The sequence below is a fragment of the Marmota marmota genome, unplaced genomic scaffold (assembly GCF_001458135.2).
Source record: "Marmota marmota marmota unplaced genomic scaffold, marMar, whole genome shotgun sequence".
Taxonomy (NCBI): Eukaryota; Metazoa; Chordata; class Mammalia; order Rodentia; family Sciuridae; genus Marmota; species Marmota marmota.
In genome coordinates, this window is record NW_025999853.1 from 11,674,859 (window position 1) to 11,699,985 (window position 25,127).

General features: G+C 33.8%; 1 protein-coding gene and 1 long non-coding RNA gene across 14 annotated transcripts in view; both read left to right on the plus strand.

Annotated features, from left to right (window-relative positions):
- Nucleotides 1–25,127, plus strand: part of Anks1b (ankyrin repeat and sterile alpha motif domain containing 1B) — a 1,073,630-nt gene that overhangs the window by 304,873 nt on the left and 743,630 nt on the right. The window lies entirely within an intron of this gene.
- Nucleotides 6,056–22,319, plus strand: LOC125616905. The gene is made up of 3 exons (XR_007347690.1): nt 6,056–6,385; nt 7,051–7,204; nt 21,982–22,319. It is a non-coding gene; the product is annotated as an uncharacterized LOC125616905 (long non-coding RNA).

Below are 25,127 nucleotides of genomic sequence, written 5' to 3' on the forward strand. Positions count from 1 at the left end.
ATTCCTGTCCTTTGTTCTGTTATCTTTCAATGATTGAATGTAGGTGGGAAAGCCTGAAGGGTGGGGCACAGGTGGGCCAAAGAAGTAATCTGGGCAGGAAGGACTTTTGGATCAGCATCTTCAAGTTTGCTGGGAGCTGTTTCATTAATATTTCTTTGGGATGGGCTCTGGGCCTTGGGGACATTAACATTCCAAGAATTCTGCTTTTTCCGGACTTCATTCTCAACATGGCCTCCATTTTGGATTTTACTCGATATTAGACCCAATTTACCTAACTACACTGACTGCCTATCTTTAAATCTGGCTTCAAGTGGAGACATTGCCAAGGAACTGTTGAGACTTGGAACTCTTGGAAATGCACCAAATGTGTTTTGCATTTGTAATATCAGATTCATGGGACCCCAGTAGACCTCCAGGAGCTGAATCCGATGCAATGACATCAGAGTCTTTATTGCAAGCTCGAGCCTGGACTCACAACCATTTCTGATGCAGTGGTCCTGACGAGTGAGTCCTGGCCTTTAGTTCAGTGAGGATTTATAGGTTTTTTTTTTTTTTTTGGATACTCTGTGCATCACAACATCACACAGCAAATCATTTCACACTACGGGGAAAATCAAACAACAACTCTTAACATTGAGTAGCACATTCGTTGGTGGGAACAAGTTGGGTAAGGGTGATTGGTTAGTTCAAGTGGTGGATACTTTTGAACTGATTAGTTTAGGCCAGGAGGGGTTGCAAGAGTGTATATACTAAAATGCAGGGTTGCCTAATCATGTTATTAATCACCAAAACTACTGGGAGGGTCACCTGGTATTTCAGGTATCTTCCCTGCCTCACTCTGATTGGTTGTTGCTATGGTCTGAAATTAGGCCTCAAGCATTCTTTGGTTTTTAGCTTTGTGCCTAGGGTTTTCCAAGGACAAGGGTGGGTTTTCCAAGGACATGGGTCATCCCCCACCCTTTGGACAGGCCCTGCTCTGAAATAGAGGCATTTTCAAAAATGGAGTCACTTCAGTTTCTCACATTGTGATATTGTTACCATCTGGGGGTGCTGCATTCATTGTCTTCATTCAACAAAGAAATGAAGAACAGGACACAGAGATAGCAAGGAAGAAGTAGGTGAAAGAGATACAGAAATAGACTTCTCAGAAGAGAAGGAGCCCCAGAGCTGGGAATCTGATAGGGCATTTTGGCCTATTCTCTTTATGGTCTCTGGAATTTCCACCTTTCCTTATTTCCTCTCCTGTCCACACACTCCTCACGATTATTGATTGGTATACCCCTGTTCATGCATCTGTTCTAGTTTTTCTATTGGCTCCCTTGCTTAGGAGCATGAGTACCAAGTGTCTGTCTGATTGGGTCCCCAGCTAGTGTCCTAGAGCACTTTCACCAACCAGGAAGTTGACCTTAACAAAAGATCTTCTTTATGCTCCTTTGTTCTGGCCCTGCTCTCTGTGGTAACTGTAGGCAGGTAGGGTGTGGCTGGAGGAAGTGGGTCCCTGGAGGCATGCCTCTGAGGTTTACATTTTGTCTTTGTTGAGCAGATCTCTCTCTCTCTCTCTCTCTCTCTCTCTCTCTCTCCCTCTCTCTCCCCCCCCCCTTGGGGGCCAAGTCCAGATCTGCTTTCCTCCACCACACTCTTTTACCTGCTTTCCTCCACCACACTCTTTTACCATGATATTCTGTCTCACCTTGGGCCCTGAGGAATGAAGTCAGCCACCTATGGACTAAGACCTCTAAAACTGTGAGCCCTCAAATAAACTTTTCCTGCTTAAAATTGTTCTTGTCAGATCCCTTGGTCACAGTGTCAAGAAAGTTGACTAAAACAGTCTGTAAATATCTTTGAGACCCTACATTTAGTTCTTTTGGATATAGAACCAGAACTGAAATTGCTGGATCATATAGTAATTCGTTTTTAATTTTTGAGTAACTGCTGTACTGTTTTTATATTTGCATCATTTCAGTTTCTACCAACTGTCCATAAGCGTTTTAATACTCTGCATCCTTGTCAATACTTATTTTGTGTTTTTTCTTTTTGATTGTAGCCACCCTAATGGGTATGAAATAATATCTCATAATGGTTTTGATTTGCATTTCCCTGATGGTTGTGATAATGATGGTAAATATCTTTTACATGCTTGTTGGCCATTTGAATATCTTCTTTGAATAACTGTCTATTGAAGTCTTTTGACCATTGTACATTGGATTGTTTTTTGTTGAGTTGTAGGGATTAGTATATTCTGGATATTAACCCCTCATGAGATACATGATTTGCAGATATTTTCTCAGATTTGTAGTTTGCCTTTTCACTCTATTGATGTTGTCCTTTGATACACAGATGTTTCAATTGTCATGTTATCCAATTTATCTCTATACACTTTTTACCTGTGCTTTTGATGTCTTATGCAAGAAATCATAGCCAAATCCAGTGTCATGAAGCTTTTCACCCTATGTTTTCTTCTAAGAGTTTTATAGATTTAGGTCTTACCTACTGAGATTTTAATGGAACAATGCCAAAGGTAGAGATTAATTAGGAGAAAGCAGGCATTTTCATAATATTAAATATTCACATTTAGGGATATATTATAAATTTCTATTTTCAAGTCTTTTTAGATTTATGATTTTTAAACATAAATTTGCCTATATAAGTTAAGGTGTTTTTTTTTCTGGCCATTTCGTAGTATTTGTTTTTATCATGAATATCCCATTGTGTTTTATAACTAGGTATTTCGGGTAGATTTGAAAGCTGTTGACTTTGGTATACTTACCCTATACCCTGTCATATGAATTGCATTATAGTTTATAAAAATGCTTGAGTTGATTTTCTAGTTAGGCAAATATCAAATGCAAATAATGATAATCATTTCTTTGACTTTTCAATATTTATAACCATTTGGCGTTTTTCATTAAATGTGTTGGAATAATCATTTCAGTGTTGGATAGTGATAGTGTGTGGACTAAGTACTCTTGAAACTGGCATCTACATACGTGTTCAAGTTTTGTCTCTAATATTACTGTTTTCTTTGTTGTTCTTTCATGTAGGATTTTGGTTTGGGGAAATAGATTTTATAATCTAATATTATAATCTTATATTTGGTGTATATTACATGTTTCCTATCTTCCTTCTTCCCTCCCTCCCATCTCCCTCCCTCCCTCCCTTCCTTCCTTCCTTCCTTTCCTTCATTTTTGGAGATTGATCCCAGGGGCACTTTACCACTGAGCTTCATCTCCAGTCCTTTTTTATTTTTTATTTTGATACAGGGCCTCACTCATTTGGTGAAACTTGAGCCTGTGATTCTCCTGCCTTAGCCTCCCGAGTTGCTGAAATTACAGGCATGCTCCACCTGGGCAACATAATGAAACCATATCTCAGGAAAATAGAATAGATTATTTTCTAATGGTATTATATCCCAAGTCACTTACTGTAGGCTTTTTCACAGCAAAATGGTTTAAGTTTGTCCTCAATAATAATTGAAAATATAATGCAGTATCACTTATTTTATATTTTGGTTTAATGAGACTAACAACCTACATTAGTTACGTGCCAGTAACTTATCCTTAAAGACCCTTAATAAATCTTTCCTGCATGAATGGTCTGTAGCAGAGGCCAGCAAGCCCTCTCTGTAAAGGTGGTAAATATTTTAGGTTTTGAGTGCCATATGATCTCTATTGCAATTACTCATTTCTGCCATTGTACCCCAATTGCAGTCTTAGAAAATATGAAAACAAATGAGCATGGCTGTGTTCAATAAAACTTTATTTGTAAAACCAGGTAGTAGGCTGAATTTTTTTTATGTAATTTACTATGTCAGATCTACATGGTAAAGAAATTAGAATCCTAGCACTGATAATGTAATCTATTTCCATATAGGTCTATTTGGAAATATTTTCAAGTAAGAAAATGTTTTATCCTGTACAATGATCCCCTTTTCTCTGTATCCTCAGCAATATTTGTTATCTTTCATCATCTTTTCCTTATCACAGTTTTAAAAAAATTAGTTAATTTATTTATTTTAATTAGGTATATATGACAGCAGAATGCATTTTGATTCATTGTACAAAATTGCAACACAACTTTTCATTTCTCTAGTTGTACGTGATGTAGCGTCATACCATGTGAGCAGTCATATATGTACCTAGGGTAATGATGTCCATCTCATTCCACCATCTTTCCTGCCCCCATTCCCCTCCCCTCCCTTTCTTCCCCTCTCCTTTGCCCAATCAAAGTTCCTCCATTTTTCCCATGCCCCCCTCCATTATGAATCAGCACTCACTTATCAGAGAGAACATTTGGCCTTTGTTTTTTTGGAATTGGTGTACTTCACTTAGCATGATATTTTCCAACCCATTCATTTACCTGCAAATGCCATGATTTTATCCTCTTTTAATGCTGAGTAATATTCCATTGTGTGTGTATATGTGTGTGTGTGTGTGTGTGTGTGTGTGTATATACATATATATATCTCACAGTTTGTTTATCTATCATCTATTGAAGTGCATCTAGGTTGGTTCCACAGTTTAGCTATTGTGAATTGAGCTGCTGTAAACATTGATGTGGCTGCATTACTATAGTATGCTGATTTGGTTGGAATGTAAATTAGCACGTATTGTGGAAAACTGTAGGGAAGTTCCTTAGGGGAAAAAAAGAGAAACAAAAATAGAATTTCTGTATGATCTAGCATTCCACTCCCAGGTATTTACTCCAAATATTTGAAATCAGTATGTCAAAGAGATGCCTATAGTCCCATGTGCATAGAAGTCCCATTCACGATAGGCAAGTTATATAAATGACCTAAGTGTTCCTCAACTGATGAATAAAGGTGTGCACACACACTGGAATACCATTTATCCTTTAAAAAAAGAAATTCTGTCATTTGTGAAAACTTGGATTAAACTGGACAGCATTGTGTGGAGTGAAGAAAGCTAGGCACAGAGAGAAAGATAACTGCATATTCTTATATGTGGAATCCAGAACAACTGGACTCAGAAAAGGGAGTAGAATGGTAGTTAACAGAGTGTAGGGAGTGGAAGAATGGGCAGATGATGGTCAGCAGGTACCAGATCTTAAACAGGAGGAGTATTTTTGAAATCTATTGTATTAGCATGTTAAATATAATTAAGAGTATTATACATTTCAGAACTGCTAATAGTAAATTTCAAATCTTCTGACCACAAAAAAATGTTAAGTATTTGAGGTGATGAGCATGTCCCTAACTTGATTTACTTATTCCACATCATATTCATAAACCATAATATTACTTAGTACACCATAAATACATGTAATTGTAAATTATCAATTAATAAAGCAAAAGTTTTTTTAATATTTATTTTTTTAGTTGAACACAATACCTTTATTTTGTTTATTTATTTTTATGTGGTGCTGAGGATCAAACCCAGGGCCTCACACGTGCTAGGTGAGCGCTCTACCCCTGAGCCACAACCCTATCCCTAAAGCGAAAGTTTAATTAAAAAAAAACATAAAAACAACAACAACAATAACAAAAAAGAAAATGTTTTATACAAAAATATGGAAACTTAGGAAAAAAGGAAAATTTAGTGAACCAGGGGGGAAAAAAAAGTCTTTCCACCTGTAACAAGACTCCAGAGTACCAGTTCTAACTCCTTCCCCTAAAAGGATCATTTTACACAGATCTTTTAAGGATTAAACACATTTATTAGAAACTAAAACTAGATTAGGATTGTTGTAGAAGCACTCTGAAGTCTTTAACAATTAATTTCTAAATGAGATGTACACCCTCTGTGGTATAGGTTATAGGTACTTCTTCCAAATGTTAGTGAGCAGTTAGTTGGTACAAAACTATTAATTTTACAGTCTTTTAGAGTCAACTCAAATGCCATTTCTTTCATAGCATCTGATTTAGTCCTCCCTAACCATAAAAAATCTTCTTCCTCTTAAATTTCAAGGAGTTTGTTTTTTAAACATCTGTGGCTTTCTCCCTTCAATTGTAGCTATTTATAAATTTATTTTATTCATTCTTTTACATATTAGCTTCTTATATCTGGCAAATGCTTATGATCTTCAGAATATTCTGCTTTGTGTCTTGTGTACAGGCTGTTTGTTCTGAAAAAGAAAGTAGTGTCTATTATCTTTTTATACCCTTTTGATGATAGTATACATAGAAGAGAGAAACAACCATAAAGAGATGAAAGTTATCACCCACCTTATTCTCTTCTTTACTTCTGCTATGTTTAGGTGTCTTGAGAGGATAATTCACACTTCCATGTGACCCTGCAATCCACCAGAGCACAGGCCCCATTCCTGATAAATCTCTTCCCTTGTATTCCTGCTCCTTACCAAACTTCAGCTTCTCCGGATGGTTTTCCATTAATTCTGGCTGTGACAGTCAACCCTTGTGGCCTTATAGGTAGGAGCTTAACCTCTTAGGAAAGCGGGAAAATTGCTTCTGACTGAGTTTAAAGTGAGGAGTTGTGGGTGGTCATGAAGGGGACGGGATTCAGCTTTTGGAGAGAATAGGTAGAGAGGGAAAGGAAAGAACAGGTGTGCAGTAATCAAAGGGATGGAAAATGAAAAAGATAAAATGAAAAGAAAGAATGTGGCTGCATTTGGAATTCTCAGCCACAAGTGATATATTGATTTTTTAAAACATGTAGTGATGATGGGAATACAAGGAGGGAACAAGCAATGTGTCATTGTCACCTGAATGTGGAGAAGAAATTACAGAATGTTATCTATCTTTGATATGCCATTTTTCATTGCAATAAGTGGACAGCTGGCTACATAATATCCATTGAAAATGTATTATTTTAGGGGTTGATTGCTTTATGATAATTAAGTTTTATAAGTTACTCTTAGATTGTTTTGTACTTAAGCAACATATATTTTTATACATTAAATTTGAGTGTTCATGACCTTGACTATACACTGACCATAACATAGCCAATTCATGGCCTTGGCTATACAACATAGTCTGCTGGAAGTCTGGGCAAGGGAGTCTAACTATAGCCATTTGGGGACTGTCCCAACAACAATGTGTGAACTTTTATATTAAATTTTTTTTTAACTTAACAGATTTCTGGTTAAACATGGTAAATTGAACATGGTAAGATGGACTCATTTAGTTCTAACTCCTTCCCGAATCTTGTGAAAACAACAGGAAGGCAGGAAGGAAATCATTAACCCAGAGAGCACAACAAGGGGACAAAAGCAGAGAGGGAATCCAAAGGTAAGTGCAAGGAGCTCCAAAGCAGGCAGGCAAAGGAGGAGTCTTTGAATCTTGCCAATGCCTGGAGATTGTAATTTTAGAGCTTCAGAGATTGTAATTTTAGGCCTAGGTGGGGGTCTGGGCCTCAGTCATTCTTTATTTTAAAAAATTTGTTTGAATTAGTTATACATGACAGTAAGTGCACTTTGACACATCATATGTAAATATAGACTCACACTTGTCATATAGTTATATATGCAACTGTTTTTCTCAAGTCACAGAATTCTATGTTGATATAGAAGAAAACATATCATCATATAGTCAGTTTAACAGTTTAATATACAATATAGAAAGAAGATGAATATTCTTTAATTGGTGCTCATAAAAACCCTAATTTCAGTCATTCTTCTTGGGGTTAAATATGAAGTTGCCTATGTGTGGTAGACAAAAACATAGAGCATACAGTCCACTTTCCACCAGAGGACTTTCTGGGCCTTTCCCATTATGACTCAGCCACCACTAAATGCCCATCCTCTCAGGTCATCTACTGTCATTACTACCAATGTTACCCTTTTTTTGCTCTCATTGGCCTTAATTCCTTCCTTCTCTTTCTATCTAATGTCTATGATTAGCAAAAGCCCTGTGTTCTGATTCTCTCTTGTGAACATACTCATCATTTCTTGGCTTTCCCTAGAAGTCCACATTTATCTGTGTGTACTAATTCATACCAGCAACATTGTTACCATGAAATTGGTGAGATTGGAAACCAATAATGTTTTATCATAAAGAATCCTAAAATGTGCAGCATGGATTACTATTGTTGTTATCATTCCCTTTTCTCAGTAACCATTACTTTAGCACTGATTTATTTATTATTTTTGAGACAGAGTTTCACTATGTTGCCCAGGCTAGTCTCAAATTCCTGGGCTCAAGGGATCCTCATGCCTCAGCCTCCCAAGTGGCTAGGACTACAAGCATGCCCCACAATGCTCAGCTTACTTACATATTTGTTATTTTCTTACTATATCACATACTGTTTTAAGTAAGGATGCAGTCATTAAAAAAATATTTTCTATATATAATTTGTCACTAGCAGGACTTCCTATTTATTTCTTTATTTTGCAAACAGCAGCAAAGAAATAAACAGGAAGTCCTGCTAGTGACAAATTAGATATAGAAAAGCTTTTGAAGGTGATGCACATGAGGATGCAGACAAGGAATACATGGCAGATTAGATTGTGTTGTCAAGGGAGGCCTCCCTGTGAAGGTGACATTTGGACCAATACCTAGTTACTAAAAAGGAGGCAGCCACAGGAAGGTCTCTGTGTTACATAGGGCAAAGCACAAGTGAAGCCACAGGGCTACCCTAGGGAAAGCATCAGGAATGCTAGGCAAAGTCTTAGGAGTTGAGGTCAAAGAATGTATTGAGCTTTGTTGATATGGGTAAGGAATTTTGACTTTATTCTTATTTAAATTTAAATGAGAAGTCAGTCTTTGGAGGATATTTTAAACAAGACTTGTGATTTAATTTACATTTTAAAATAATCACTTAGTATATGCAGACTTCATCACATTAAATACACACCTGCCTTCATATACACTTGTAAAGACAAATTACCCAAGTGGCAGGAAGGTTTGGTTAGCTGCAGGGCTAGATTCAAACTACCCACTAAATTGGCAGGAAGGTTTGGTTAGCTACAGTGCTAGATTCAGAGACATCTCAATATTTTAGAAAGAAGTGATATTTTGATGGTTGGTTTGTAAGTAATCTACAAAGTATATGTTCAGTTTTTTGGTACTGAAGATATTATATGCTTATTATAAAAAATGGAAAAAGAAGAAAAATTTAAGAAAGAAAAAAAAAACAGTTTTATTGTCCCAAACATCAATGTTGATGCATTTCTTCTTGACTTTTTAAATGTAAAAATGTATGTGTGTGTATTTATCTCTACTTACCTACCTACCTAACTTTCATCATGGTGCATATATACTTCATAGTTCTTTTTTATTTAATAAACATTTTCCATATTTTCCCAAAGTTTTTATAAGTGTTATTTTAGTAAGATGACATATCACTAAAAGATGAAAATCATATTCAAAAGGTAGTTTTTTAATGTGGGATGCAAATATAAATAAGAGTTTATCCCTTTCTTTGAAGATCCTTAGGGTTCATTTCATAGTAGATGAAAAGAAAAGTCTTAAACCAAAGCAGCTTTCTTTTTCTTTATATTAGGAATGTTTAATTCAGGACACAAAAGAAATATTTTTATTCTGAATTATGAAAAGCCAGAGAGTATTAATATCAGTTTGAGATGGGAAGATAAATAATAAGAAATGAATGGAAAATGACTGAAAATGATAAACATGGTCAGTGCAGGACATCTTGCAATACAAACAAACTCAGCAGTGTAATCCAATAGGAGAGTTCTTACAAGTATGCAATATGTAAAAGAATATCAACTTCCAAAAAATGGTTGGTACATCTGTATAGGAATAGCTAACTCTAAGTAGAAAAAAAAGTGGAATCCTCTACTGAGAATACCTTTCTTATTCAGAAAGAGAGAATTAATTTGAAGATTATTCTCATGAGGATAGAAATGGTTAACATTACTTAGGATACAGGCAGTAGTGCTACAGAGAGGTTCTTTCCATTTTGAGGATACTTGAATGAACAGAGGACACATCCTTAAGGCATTTCCCTTGGCTCTGTACTGAGTGATAACATGTCTGAGCTGGATAACCCATTCCTAAAAAGCTCAGCTTTCCTTTCTTTGGCAGCTCACAATGGGTAAGCTGGACCCTGAGGTATCTTTTTCTCTTTTCCATATCTGCTTTTCTACCCATAGCTTCTTCATAAAGACATGGAAGAGAAGTAGAAAGCACCACTTTTAACATTAAGATACTTATGCAATACAGAGAATAATGTCTTAACTTTTCATATGAAACATAGTTGGTTTTAAATAGAGATTTATTGATAGATTCAAGGGTGTACTCATGTACTATACATATATGTAGATGAAAGAGAGAAAAAAAACTTTGCTGTTGAATTTATCCTAAAAATAAAGTTAAATCAGCATGTTGAAAAGAGATAATGCAGAAAAGAATTTAGTATAGTGCTTGGCATTCAGGAAATGCTCAAACATCATAGATTCTGGAGCTGGACTTGTTTTTTTTTTTTTTTTTTTTACTGTGTGACATTGGACAAGTTACTTTAAACTCTCTGTACCTCAGCTTCAATAGTAGTTATATTTCATGGAATTGTTATGAAAATTAAATGAGAGAAAACATAGAAAGTACATAGAACTGTGCCTGGCACACATGAGTATTAGATGTATTATCCATTATTATGTGGTGGTAATTGTAACTCAAGAAATCACGGATCACTTTTGTGTCATAGAATGAAATAAAAGGAAAGCTCTGCCAGATCAGCATATGCCAGAACTCTTTTACCTTCATTCTGGTGTGGATTATTCTTATTTAGGATATGAATTCAGCTCATTCAGCTCTTCATTTCTGTTTTTTTTTTTTTTTTTAGTTCATGTGTATTAAGTTCAACACTTAATAAAAGTGGCTGCTGTTCTTCAAATCATATTCTCCCAAATCCAGCTAAATACCATCAGAAATTATTTTAACTGGCAAATTAGCTTTAATCATTTTCTTAAATGAGAGTCATGAATACTAAATTTATAGTATATGCTTGCTACTGAAAAACAATTGGTTTATGTATTCAGGATATTTAAATGAGAACTTCTCATGTGTGAAAATTTAAGTTACTGATGAAAGAAATAATAGTTAAGCTATGAAATGAATTTCTTGTAGGGTTTCTCAGATTGATACCTCACTAATCTTGCTTTAAATAATAAATTCCTGGGGCATACATTAGATATGATGCATGACTTAGTCAATCATAGAAATCTTCCTTCTGCATTCATTTTCTCATGTATTGCCTTATAAAGGATTCTGCCTCTAAAGCCTCCATTAAATCTTTATTATTTTTTAAAAATCTCAAACTGAGAATTAGAAATAATTTATTGGGAGTTTAATTATAGAGCAAACATCTGAGATTTTATACGAAATGGAGATGTCTTAAACCTAGTCCCAGGGGAAGGTAGCTAAAACACCTTATGGCCCTGTCTGTCTCACTTATAACCAGAGACCTCAGGTTATTTGCTATGATTTGTTGTATTTAATTTTACAAATAAGAAGATACTTGTAGAAATTTAGGCAGGATGATAGGTAATCTCTGGATGTGTTAAAAATACATATTAGTGTTATATGTGTTTGTGTTTTAGCCTGGATGGGGAACCTTGAGTCACAAAGTAATCATTAGATTAAATGCCTTACATATAAAGAAAGAAGCATGAATGTAAGATTGAATTGGGAAACTTGGATTCTCTTGGCTTTGTAGCTCAGAGTGCCAGGGACAGCTATTTGACTTCTGTCTGTCTGTCTGTCTGTCTCTGTCTATCTGTCTGTCTGTCTCTCTCTTAATTTTGCTTTGTTTTTTAAATCTATAAACTAAGGATATTATACCAGGTCAACATTGTTTAAATAGTGTTGTGGCTACCCATGCTGATTCCTTGTAGAGATTATGGACATTACTGATGCAAAACTTTCATGGTTAAATATGTTTGTGAATTTGAGAAGATTATTTTCCTGCTGGACATCTTAGAAATGACATTCCTAATACACATCTCCAAGAATGGGGAAAGAGCAAGATAATTCCCTAAATTCATGTGATTATAGAACCCTTTTTGTAAATCTTTGGGAACTCCTAAATTAGATTATCTTATAGAAACCTCCCAACACCAATTCTGTTACATTTGCTAATATACCTTCCATTAAATTATATAATAAGGACTTACTTATAAATATTCTTAACTTCCTCACAAAATATTCTGTAGGAATAAAATTTTCTGTTTTCCTTCATTGTTGTAAATCTCTACCCAGCTAGCATTTCTGATATAAAAATTTTAATCCTATAAATTAACTGTTAAAGTTAGGATACATCCTAACTAACGTCAAGCAAACTATATTTGCAGAATAGCACAACAGCAATTTCTTACTTTTCCTGATTTTCCTTAGTGCATTAATGTAATTGGATACTGTGAAAATTAATCTAAAGGTACAATCCTATTCTGGAAAATAATCTTTTTAAAAATTTTTAGTTATTGTTGAAATTTAAGAAATAGATGGAAGCAAAGATAGCAAGGAAATCTGTTATGAAAATAAAACTATTTGTATGAAAGATGAAAATTTTAATTAGAAATATTTAAATAATTGAAAATTTGGTTAGAAATTAGGCTAGAATAAAAGGCTGAAGGGTATTTTCAGAATCTTCTTTTAAGCATTTTTATCCACATCCATTGAGAACTACTTGACACTGTACCACAGTAAGATATTGTATGCTAACTGCATCCATAGGGATCATAATCTATTTCGACACATAGAACATATACATAAAAGATATGTTTGTGAGGCAGCATTTGCTGAGTTCCAGATTTTACAACAATTATGGTAGAAATATGAAGAGGAATTGTGACTGTTAGATGACACAGTCCCAGTAAATTTCCATGAATTAAGTAGACCCAAGCTGAAGACTGAACTTTGAAAACAGAAGAAAGGGAAGCCATGTCAGGTAGGAGTGATGTGAGAGTGCAGACAGGAATCCCTATTGTCTTATAGAAGATAATACATAACTCGGTTACACTGGAACAAAAGGTTTTGTACTTGAAAACTAAAAATAAGGCTGGAGATGGAGGTAGGGAGCAGAATTTGGAGGAACAGAGTTCTTTTCGATTTTCTCAAGTTTTAGTTTAGATAAAGGAAATCTGCTTAGAAGCAATTTTTGACCCAGTTAAGTTTTGAAGTCCCTCCTGAGCTAACTGTGTGTCTTGGGAGGAGTGATTGATGTCTCCTGGGGCTAATGGCTGAGGCATTGTTTCTCAGAGCTGGATTCTTTGGCCCAGAACACACATTTATGAATAGTGATTTGATGACCACAGAAGCACCTGCTTGTCAAACCCTCAGGATCTGCAGTCTTCCTGTAGCTGTTTTGTTCTCTGCCTCTGCCTGGTGCTACCTTTTCAACAACATTTATTAAGTATACCTGATTCTCTCCTAAAGATGATAATCTCTTCTCTTAGCAGCATGAAAATATTGCAGTTATGTGATGTGATTTTTCAGGAGAAATGATTTATAGCTTGGGCAGTCATAAGGTGAAAGTTTAAAGGACTATTGGGCTAGGGTAATTTTTAATTATCACTTCCCTAGAGGATTCATATAAGTAATGATTTTTCCTTTTCAAAGCCTTTTTGGATTGGCAGTTCTCATCAGCATTTATGAGGTCCTAAGCACTGGGACCCTAAATATATATAATTAGACATAAATAGAATGTTGAACACTCTGGTGGTTTTTTTTTGGGGGGGGGTTTGCATTGACACTTTTCTAAGTGGTGCAGGCAGTGCCTAAAGAAATTTAACTAATTAGATACCTTCTAGATGGCTAAAACTCATCAATGATGAGGTCGAAGTATTTATAATAGTGTAAAAATTCAGGATGAATTTCCTTGGAACACATTGGTACCAAAAAAGTAGTTTCTACTAATATTCAGTTGTTTGATCATTTCAACCATACTTAAAGCAGTGATTCTTAAATCTAAATCTAAGTTTCTAAATCTAGATGTACATATCTATTTTTCCAAACTCTTCTCTTGTACTAGATGCTTACATATCCAGTCTTCCATGATGATCTTGTTCTAAGCCGGCAGTAAGTACTGAAACCAAGTGTATCCTTCCATTCTGCACCTCCTGTGATATTTCATATCCATAGTTACCATCTCTTTTATCCACTGATTTGCTCAAACTAGAAATTTATGTGTTATCCTAAATTCTCCCTTGAGCTTTACTCTGTATCTAATCAATAATATCCATACTGTCATAACTATTCTTTCCTTTTCTCCCTGAATAATTAAGAAGTTTAATAATTCCTGCCTTCTACTAATCTCTCTTTAATATTAGCTCTGGAATGATCTTTATCTAGTCTATAAATATTGCTGTGCCTTGCTGTAAATCAAAATCCATCAATTGTACCTATCACATTTAGGTTAAAATATAAACTTCTCATCACCCAATCATCACCACCTATTAGTTCTCTTACTTCCCACCTGCTACCCCTCTCATGACTTCTACCAATAAAAGTCTCAAATATACCAGGACCTAATTCTTAGAACCTGAAAATTGTATCATGTTTGGAAAAAGTGTGTATGCAGGTATAATTGGGGGATCTTGAAATGAGGACATTGTTTTGTTATTTTGGGGGGCCCTCAATACAATCACATGTAGCTTGATAAGAGAGAGGCAGAGGGAGATATTATAGACACAGAAATTTCGTGATGCTGGGCTTGAAAATTTGCGTGATATGATCATAAAGCTAAGAAATACTGGTGGCCACCAGGAGCTGAAAGAGGCAGGATATTTCCCTAGAGCCTTTGGTAGGAGTGTTAACCTTGATTTTGACCGAGTGATACTAATGTCAGACTTCTGGCCTCTGAATTCTGAGAGAATAAATCTGTCATGTTAAGCCACAAGGTTTTTGGCAATTTATTACATCAGCCATTGTAAACTAATACAACTGTATTCTCTAAATATTTACTTTTATTATCCTATCATCTCACACATTATCTGTTCTCAACCTGGAATGCTTGTCCTGTTTGCTCTGTCTGGAAAAGTCTTGTTTATTTTCAGAGCAAACTGTGAAAACTTTTCTGACTCTCTGCCAAATCAGAGTGATATCCCAGTATGCCTGTTGTTGATTTTGTTTTGTTTCTTTGTTTTTAGCACATCCTTATGTTTGTAGTAGTGGTATAAGATGTAGTACAGCTACCTCAATGGTTAGGAATACACTTGATTCAGTGAGAATTAATTTGACTAACCTTGTGCCAGTTATATCTCTAAGCCTGTTTCCTTATCTATAAAATGGGAATAGTAATGGTACTTACCTTATAGGCTTGTTGGGAGGATAGAATAAGATCATCCATTTCAATATGATATGTGGCAAATAGTATGTGGTCAATACATTTTTGCTCCTCTTAAAAACTCTACTTTCATTGTTTTCATGATTACCACTAAGCTATGAGCTTTTTCAAGGAAAAGATAATTATTTTTATACCCAGTGCCAGATCAGTAGTTTCGTTTGAGTACTAGTTAATGCATAAGTGAATAAAATATTTTTTTTTTAGTTTAGGTCTTACTGTTAAATTACATTATCTTGTAATTTTAAAAAGCTTAATCTTATTTCATCTTTCAAAAATGTGACATATTTTTAAAATATACAGAATGTGCAACATATTAGCTCTCATCTCTATAATGCAGTACCTATGGCTACAAGATTTAGGTGGTATTTCTCTGTTTCTTGGTAGGGCCTTTAAGACTGTTTTCCAACATTGTACATAATTTAAAAGGTCTATATTTTTGGTGCCTATTTGACTTCATATTGGGTTTATAGGTAGGCTATGAAAGGGACTTAAAAGAGAAAAAAGTTTATCAATTTAATGAAAATTATTTATGTTTATAGCTCATTTGTATGGCTTTGAATCACAGAGGTTGAGTAGTATAGACTATTTACTTTTATTTAATAGAACTGTTCAGGACTGCTAATTACTAGAGATCCTATCATCTACCTCAATCTACATTTCTCAGGATTCATTTGACATTTTTAAATGGGTAGTAAAAATGATTGATATCATTCACTAGAAAAGCGTATTGTTGAAATCATCTTTGTGGAAATTCCACTAAAATAATAATGGTCATTTAAGAAACTTAAATACTTTGTACTCAATATTATTATAAATGCCTTTCAAAGAAAATGAGGTAATCAAGAGAATGTCTTAGCTAATTGTTTTAAAGATCAGAAGTATGTTGAGAAAACACTTGATAGGTTGATGGCATGAACAAAATCTTAGGTTTTGTTTAATCGAGTGTCCATATACTCTTTGTTCAAAAAGAAGTATGTTAAAATTTCCTAAAACTACTTAGTAAAAGATATGGCGTAGCTTTGTGTTATAATTGTGTTTTTATTGACTTTTTTTCCTCTCTCTCACAATAATTACTTCAAGGGAAGGATTATGTATTATGTACTTTTTAACATCTACTACCAAGCGGATTGCCTGGTTAGTCATTAGGGGAATGCAGAGTATAATTATGATGTAATTTTAATGGCTGTAATAAAGAAAATAGACAATACTAAGTGTTGACAAAGATGTAGAGAAATTAGAACCTCATGCATCATTGGGAGAAATATAAAATTGCACAATCACTTTGATAAAACAGTTTATGGTTGTTTGAAATGTAAAACATAAATGTACCATATGGCCCAGCAGTTCCACTCCAGGGAATCTACTCAGGAGGAGAGTCCATTCTTTACTCATCAATATCCTCTTAATTTCCCTGTTCCCCTACTCTAATCCCAATGATAGAAATGCTTCCTTACTTCCCTTTTTTGTTTTGCCCTGCAGTCAAATAATGTAGCTGAATTAAATGTCTACATGGATAACACCTAGAAATATGAGGCAGAATTTGCATTTTTATATGTAGGATTAATTGATTTGGCAATAGACAATTCATATATGAGAAAATTGATAATTTTAAGAAAATATTTAAAGAGTAGATATAGGTTCAATTTTTTGTTTGTCTCACAATTATGGAATTACAGAATTTCACAGCTGAAACATACTTCAAATATTAAAGTTAAATGAAATGAGTTAAAGCTAATGTACTGGGTTAAGTGATGCCCCCCTCCCATTCATGTTCATCATAACTACTGACTATGATCATATTTGGAAATATGATCTTTGTAGATGTAATTACTCAAGATAGTGACACACTGGGATAGGATGAGTTCTAAATCCAGTGTGACTTTTGTCCTATGTCAAGAGGAGAAGACACAGAGAGACACACATGAAAAGGACTGTGTGATAATGGAGACAGAGTTTGGGGTAGTGCAACTTTAAGTCCAGGAACATCAAGAATTGCTGGTATTATAAGAAGTTAGGAAGAAGAAATAAAAGATCTTTCTCTAGAATCTACAGAGGTATCATAACCTTTCCAACATCTTGACTCCAAACTTTTTAGCCTCTAGAACTGTGAGAGAATAAATGTCAATTGTTTTAAGCCACCCAATTTATGGTACTCTGTTATGGCAGTGATAAAAAGCTAAAACATGTACATTTATTGAAAATAAAAATATGTGTGTTTTTCATATCATGGCAAGAATGTTTCTGGATTTAAAATTACTTAATATCTGGCCTGGGAGCCCAGCAACTCACATTTCACAGATGTCATACATCTATTTAAGTTTATGTTATAAATAAATGGACTAAGGAACTGAGCAGACACTTCACAGAAGAAGAAATACAATTGATCAACAAATATATGAAAAAGTGTTCAATATATCTAGCAATTAGAGAAATGCAAATGAAAACTACCCTAAGATTTCATCTCACTCCTGTCAGAATGTATCATCAAGAATACAGGCAACAATAAATGTTGGCCAGGATGTGGTGAAAAAGGTACACTCATACATTGCTGGTGGGACTGCAAATTGTTGCAGCCATTATGGAAAGCAGTATGGAGATTCCTCAGAAAATTGGGAATGGAACCACCATTTGATCCAGCTATCCCACTCCTTTGTTTATACCCAAAGGATTTAAAAATCAGCATACTATAGTGACACAGACACATCAATGTTTATAGCTGCTCAATTCACAATAGCTAGACTATGGAACCAACCTAGATGGCCCTCAATAGATGGATAAAGAAAATGTGGTATATATAATCAATGGAATATTACTCAGCTTTAAAAAAGAGTAAAATTATGCCATTTGCCAGTAAATGGTTGGAGTTGGAGAATATCATGCTAAGCAAAATAAGCCAATCTCACAAAATCAAAGGTCTAATGTTTTTTCTAATATGCGGATGCTAATACACAATAGGCAGAGTGGGGGCACTAGGGAAGAATAGCATTACTTTAGATTAGGTAGAGGAAAGTGATGGGAGGGAAGAGGAGGGGATTGGGGATTGGAAAGATAGTAGAATGAAACAGACATTATTACTGTATGTAGATATGTGACTCCATGGCCAATATGATTCTGCAATATATACACTCAGAAAAATGAAAATTTATATCCCATCTATGTATGATATATCAAAGTGCATAAATGTATTCTACTGTCATGTATAACTAATTAAAATAAATAAAAAGATTACAAAAAGTTTATGTTATAAACATTTACAAAGCATCACACTGTGTTGATTATTGACACCTACAAAAATTGAGGCTGTAATTTGGGAAGTTGTTGAGAAAGAATTAGATACTTATGAATTTTAACACAATAAAAGATATATTGTGTCTTAAAGTTTTTAATCTGAGGGTGTTAAAAACTGTTATGTAGGAGCATTTTGCAATCCAGGTAAATTTACTTGAAACTTCTTCCTTTAATATGAACAAATATGTACAGCCATATACTTCAAGAGATGATTTCGAAATGCTTGCCTGACAATGGTAGTGTTAATCTGTTAAACTTAATATAATTTGTTGTGTATTTTCTAAAATGAACTGATATATACCTACAATGATAGAATTTCCTATTTTCTGAACAGCTTATTTTGTTCATTTCATAATTTAAAATGAAGTATATATCTTATCAGTTATTCTTTATTAGAAAAAGAATTTATGAAATGCACAGGCAATTGAAACAATTCATACTTTTTTTCATACGATTTTCTAATAACACCAGTGTAGATTCTCATAAGCAAAATCGTTGCACCTATTGCAATAAGGGAACAGACGAGAAGATCCTTCTAACTATTTGCTCAATGTAGCTGGTAACTATAATGTGATTGGCTTTGGCTCTGGGACCTCTTAGAGTATTTCCAGTGAAGCCAAATATTTCAAAAAATCAGTTTTAAGTTTATAAATCCTTCAATTTTGGTCTCAGGGAGTTTTTCTCACTTAATTATCATATACATATGAGTTAGGTATTAATGTTCTTTATTTCATCTATGAAAACCTGAGGCTAATTGTTGTTATGTGCTGAAGTGGTGGAGCTATTGTGTGTGTCTAAGTTTGCCCCAGAGTTTATGCTCTTTCAAGAATAACATGTTACTTTATCTGATTTGGATTGAATTTTAAGGCTTGTTTAACATCACTGGACCTTATGTAAAAGGTTAGAATTTTAATCCTGATTATTCTATTTATTAACTCTCTAGCATCATGCCAGTTCTATGAAGCTGAATTTTGTTATTGTAGTAAGAACAGAGATCTACTCTCTTAGCATGTAGTGTATAGTACAGCATCATTAACTATAGGCACACAACGTTGCACAACAGATCTCTATGGTTTACTCTTCTTGGAAACCTGAAATTCTATATTGTTGAGTAGCAACTCCTCATTTTTCCCTCCCAACCCCCTAGGAACCACCATTATATTCTGTTTCTATGAGCTTGAGTATTTTGGATTATATAAGTGGGATCATGCCATATTTGTCCTTCTTTGCCTTATTTCACTTTGCATAATATCCTTTCATTCATTCATTCATTTCATTCATTCATGTTGTTGCATATTATAGGATTTCATTCTTTAAAAAGTATATCTTGTAGATGGACACAATACATTTATTTTGTTTATTTATTTTTATGTGGTGCTGAGAATTGAACCTAGTGCCTCACACATGCAAGGCAAGTGCTCTACAGCTGAGCCCGAACCACAGCCCCAGGATTTCTTTCTTTTCAAAGGCTGAATAGTATTCCATTGCATGTGTGTGCACATGTATATGTATCACATTTTCTGAAGAATCCATTCATTCATTTATAGACATTTTAGTTATTTCTATATCTTGGCAATTATGAGTAATGTTGCAGAGAACATGAGTCTAGAAATAGATTTCTTTTGGACAAATTCTCAAAAGTGGAATAGTGAGCTCATATGGTAGTTTTATTTTCAATATTTTTAGGAACTTCCAGATTTTTTCCATAATGGTTGAGCATTTTTACATTCCCACCCAGTATGCGAGGGTTCCAATTTCTCCACATCTTTGCCAATACTTAAGTTTCATTTTAGTACTAATAGCTAACTCAAGTATTTAAGCACTTCATAATCATTCGTTCATTTAATCTTTATAATAATGTTGTGAAGCAGATAAATGTCTCCATTTTACAATGAGGAAAATGAGATTCAGAGAGCTTAGAAAACTTACCCAAAGTTACAAAGTACTCAGTGACAGCAGCATTTAAGCCTGTGGGATGTGCTACCTCTCTGTCAAGGTGGAGATAAATAACACTACTCACACTGACTTAATGTGAGCATAAATGATAAAGTGTAGATAGGCACTTCATACACTGGAAGGGGTCTAAAGAAAGGTTAGTTCTTGTGAATGCTTTTGTTTTACTAAGGAGGAAAGGCCACGGTAGGCAGTTTTCTTATAATAAATTTCTGTGGAATCTAAGTGCTGTTGTTACATTGTAATCCTATTGATGTATTTCTTGAAATATTCTTTGAAGTAAGATATGCAGTTTGTTTCATTTAACAGATGAAACTAAATGTAAAAGTTGTCTACTATTACTTAGCTATTTGTGTTTGTAATTCTTGAGCTCTTGAATTGCTTTAACTAAGGATCACTTGTTGAAGACAATTAGTCTTTTATTAATATGCTAGTTTTTGCATGAGAAAACTCAAGTATTTTAAGAGTAAACTTTTTACTTCAGTGTAGTATTTATTGCAAAGAACATTGATTCCTTTTTGATATCTACTCATTTCATTAATGAGATAATTTTAGATATTTAAAAATAAATTATCTTAGGAACTTTTGAATTTCAAATGCTTTTCGATACGAAACTAAAATTCAGAATTACAAAATTCTAGCTGCTGTTATCTGTATTTGACTCTGACAACTAGTTACTGTTTTCTGTGATTATTGTAATGCTACTTTACTTCATGAGAACCTTCATAGCCTACCATTCTTTTTCTTCTTTATCATCTTCATCTTTTTCTTCACTCCCTTTAGTCCCTTCCTTGTTCTTTTTCAGATAGTTTATATTATAAAAGGTCTGCTACAATTTATGACTGATGATAAAAGTAAAAATAAAATTATTTTCACTTATTTTTCCATTTACAATCTCAACTAAGACCTTAAGTCAGATACCTCTGAATTGTGACCAGGGTACCTGGTAGTGACTTAATGGTCAGTTTCCATTCCATTTGTCATAAGACTATGCACTTCAAACTGTAGTACTTTTGAAAGGAACTGTGCTTCATTTCTGTGGATTTATTTCATATTCACATACTTCTAGCTGTCAAAATAAGGAACATTTCATATACTTCAGTTAAATCACCAAGATGGTTCTAATTATACAATTTTGCTAAAATGAACAGAAAAAGACTCATCCAGATCTTAAGTCACCATTGTATTAAAACGAGCAGAGTGCCAACCTGGTTTACTTAGTGACAGCAGTTCTTTGGAAATATAAACCCAAATTCAGTCCATTTGAGTACTAGTTTAAATAACTATAAACATTATTTACTTTGTTCATGAAATGTCACCATAGACGCCAAAACACTATCTACATATAATTTAAAGTTTTAGACAGCAGCAATAGCTATTTGAAAAAAAAAATTTAAAGACTAAAGTGAAATTTTAGGTGTGAGTGTCTGTATGCCATGTGTGTAGAGGAACAAGAGTCACTGACTTTGATTAGGGACTGGTGAAGTAACACTCTGCTCTCTGTGCTTTTTTTCTTCCTGAGAACCCCCATCAACTGTTTGCTGTGCTTTAGATCGGGGCTTGGAGTGATGAAGCTTATTATTCCTACTCATGAGAATGGAGAGAACAATGTTAAAAAGGATTTATGATCTGGTTAATGACCAAGGTAGCAATTCTAAATATTTTGGGGGTTGGGCATTACTTCTTGTCCCTTGAGAGCTTTCTACACTGGTGATATTATTTATTTGAAAACCAATTGCTCCTAGAAGCTACTTGCGGTTGGGGTTGATGAATAATTTTATGAATTTCATTGCAGTATGAAAGGAAGGTTCACCAAAAACAGATTTTATTTACAAGAATAGATAATTATTTTAACCAAAATAGGGTGTATGAAAATAACACTTGTAATGAGTCTGAAAACTGTAGTCATGGTTACTCTGATTATCAGAATATTTTTCTTCTCCTCTTTATCCTGGAAAGAAATCAAAACATCTGTTTCTGAGATTTTAGGATAATAAATAACATTCATTTTATTCCAGTTCAACTTTAAAGTATTTTAATCAAATGATATAATTTCTTCATCAAAGGAAATTTCATAATTATTAATTTTGCAATAATTCCTTGATTCACAAATTCTGAAATTTTATAATTTGTTGATTCCTCTAGACCTTCTTCTGTAAAAATATTGGAGCAATAGACATATAATAGATAATAAGATCAGAATGGTAGGTTTCACAGATTCAATTACTTTTTATGCCATATGTACTACTTAAACAGCTTTTAAATAGGTATTTTGTACCTAGCACAATAGTAGTTCTACGGAAAATGCAAAATAAAGCAAATAAAAATTATAATTTACTTGAAAGAATTTGAAAATCTAGGAGGAAATATAAGATACATTTAGAGTAGAACACTCAATATGAAACAATTTACTCTGTATTGTAGATTTATGATGAGATTTGTCAGAAAAAAATAAACATGTAGAATCAAGGTGATCTCCAAGAAGTCTGACAGATAAAATGTGTTTGATTCAGAATATTATTTTTAAGCTTATCATGTAAATAAATTTGTACTCAAAATCTGAGAAATAATTTTTATAATCCTTTACCTGGATATGACCACTCTTTGCTTTTAAGAGTTTAATGAACACTTTGTTACCTGTAGCCATTTCCTACCTGCAACATTCTTCTCAACTCTCTTCACCTGGCCAGTTCTTATACATTCTTCATGTTATTTTTAAGTGGTATTTGTTCTCAAACCTCTTAAAATATTTTAGGTCCCCTTGCTAATGTGCACCCATTTAGTCTCTGGGTTTCCTTTACATTATTGAAATACTTATGATCCTGTGCTCCATGGTAGATGTTGTAAATAAAAATGATATAATGTTGTGATAATCCTGATCTCTTTATGTTTCAGACAGTCTTGTCATTAATATACAATACTTAACAAACCATTACCAATTTAGTGTTCTGCTCTAGAAATATCATGTATTTCTCCTTAGTTTTATGAGACTAGTTTGATGTAAATTATAATCTTGTTTTGTATCTTCCATAGCACTACCATTGTGCTGTGCACCCAGTATGATCATAGAGTTTGCAATTATAGTGGAGTCAGATAATAAAGTATGAAGGTTTAAATATAATTTTTGTCTTTATTATTTATTTAATGTACATTCCTCATTAGATCATCAACTCCATATGGTAAAAACCAGGTTTGTTTTGTTTAGTTTGATGGCAAATAAGTGTGGTATGTATATGTGTGTATAATAAATACTAAATGAATGCGCATTGAATGAATGAACAAATAAAATTTCTGTGCATGTTTTCATATGAATTCACTTATATAAACAGACATTTTCATGTATATTTAAAATTGGTATCTTTTTATAAACATATACTATATTTTTCCATTGCTTTGTATCTTTAACATATTTTTATGTTTTACTTATTCTCACTTATTTCGTATTTTATTAGAATGTACCATGATGATTATTTAAGCACTCCATACTGAAATTCTTCTGTTCACTTTTTCTGAGTCTTGTAACTCAGAACCACATATTAATTTAGTTTGTTTCAACTAGTTTTCTATGCAAATTATCTTCTGATTAATATGTATATGCATAAATCTATATCTTTGATTACATTTACTCAGAAAATTGAATCAGTGCACAATGTTATTATATTTTTAAAAAGCTTTTTAAAAATCTAGATTGCCAAGTTGTTTTTTAAAAAGATAAGTTATGCTTCATTAAAGGATATTTTAGGAAATTTCATTAGGTTTTGAAACAAGTAAGGTATGTGGCCTAATAGAAAGGAGATTTGAAGAGTAAGAACATCCAGAAGTAGCAACAATTAAGGAGATAATAAGTGTATGCATTATGCTGTAGAGTCTGGATGGATGGGGCTCAAAGTCTTGGAGTAGGTCAATGTTAGACGAGAGAATTGCAATTAAAAAAAATAAATAGTTGGAAACTATTGTAGGATCCTGAGTAGGAGAGAACAATTTGAAGTTATTCTAGGATCCTGTCTCTGGTATCAAATATATCTTGACTCCTATTAGTAGCTTGGTAACTTCAAGTACTGAAGTTTACTAACTGTTCATTTTCAGTTTTGGGAATCTAGATACTTTTCTGATTTTCAATCCCATCCCTATTATGGTAGAAGATTTGAGAAGATTTGATTTTACAAGTATTATTTACTTAGATCCCTCTCTGAGTCTTTTCTGTTCAACTACCTGTGGAATACCATTTTATTTATTTATTTATTTATTTTTTTAAATTTTTTTTTATTGGTTGTTCAAAACATTATAAAGCTCTTGACATATCATATTTCATACATTAGATTCAAGTTGGTTATGAACTCCCAATTTTACCCCAAATACAGATTGCAGAATCACATCGGTTACACATCCACATTTTTACATAATGCCCTATTAGTAACTGTTGTATTCTGCTACCTTTCCTATCCTCTACCCTCCCCCCTCCCTCCCCTCCCATCTTCTCTCTCTACCCCATCCACTGTAATTCATATTTCTCCTTGTTTATTTTCCCATTCCCCTCACAACCTCTTATATGTAATTTTGTATAACAATGAGGGTCTCCCTCCATTACCATGCAATTTCCCTTTTCTCTCCCTTTCCATCCCACCTCATGTATCTGTTTAATGTTAATCTTTTCTTCCTGCTCTTCCT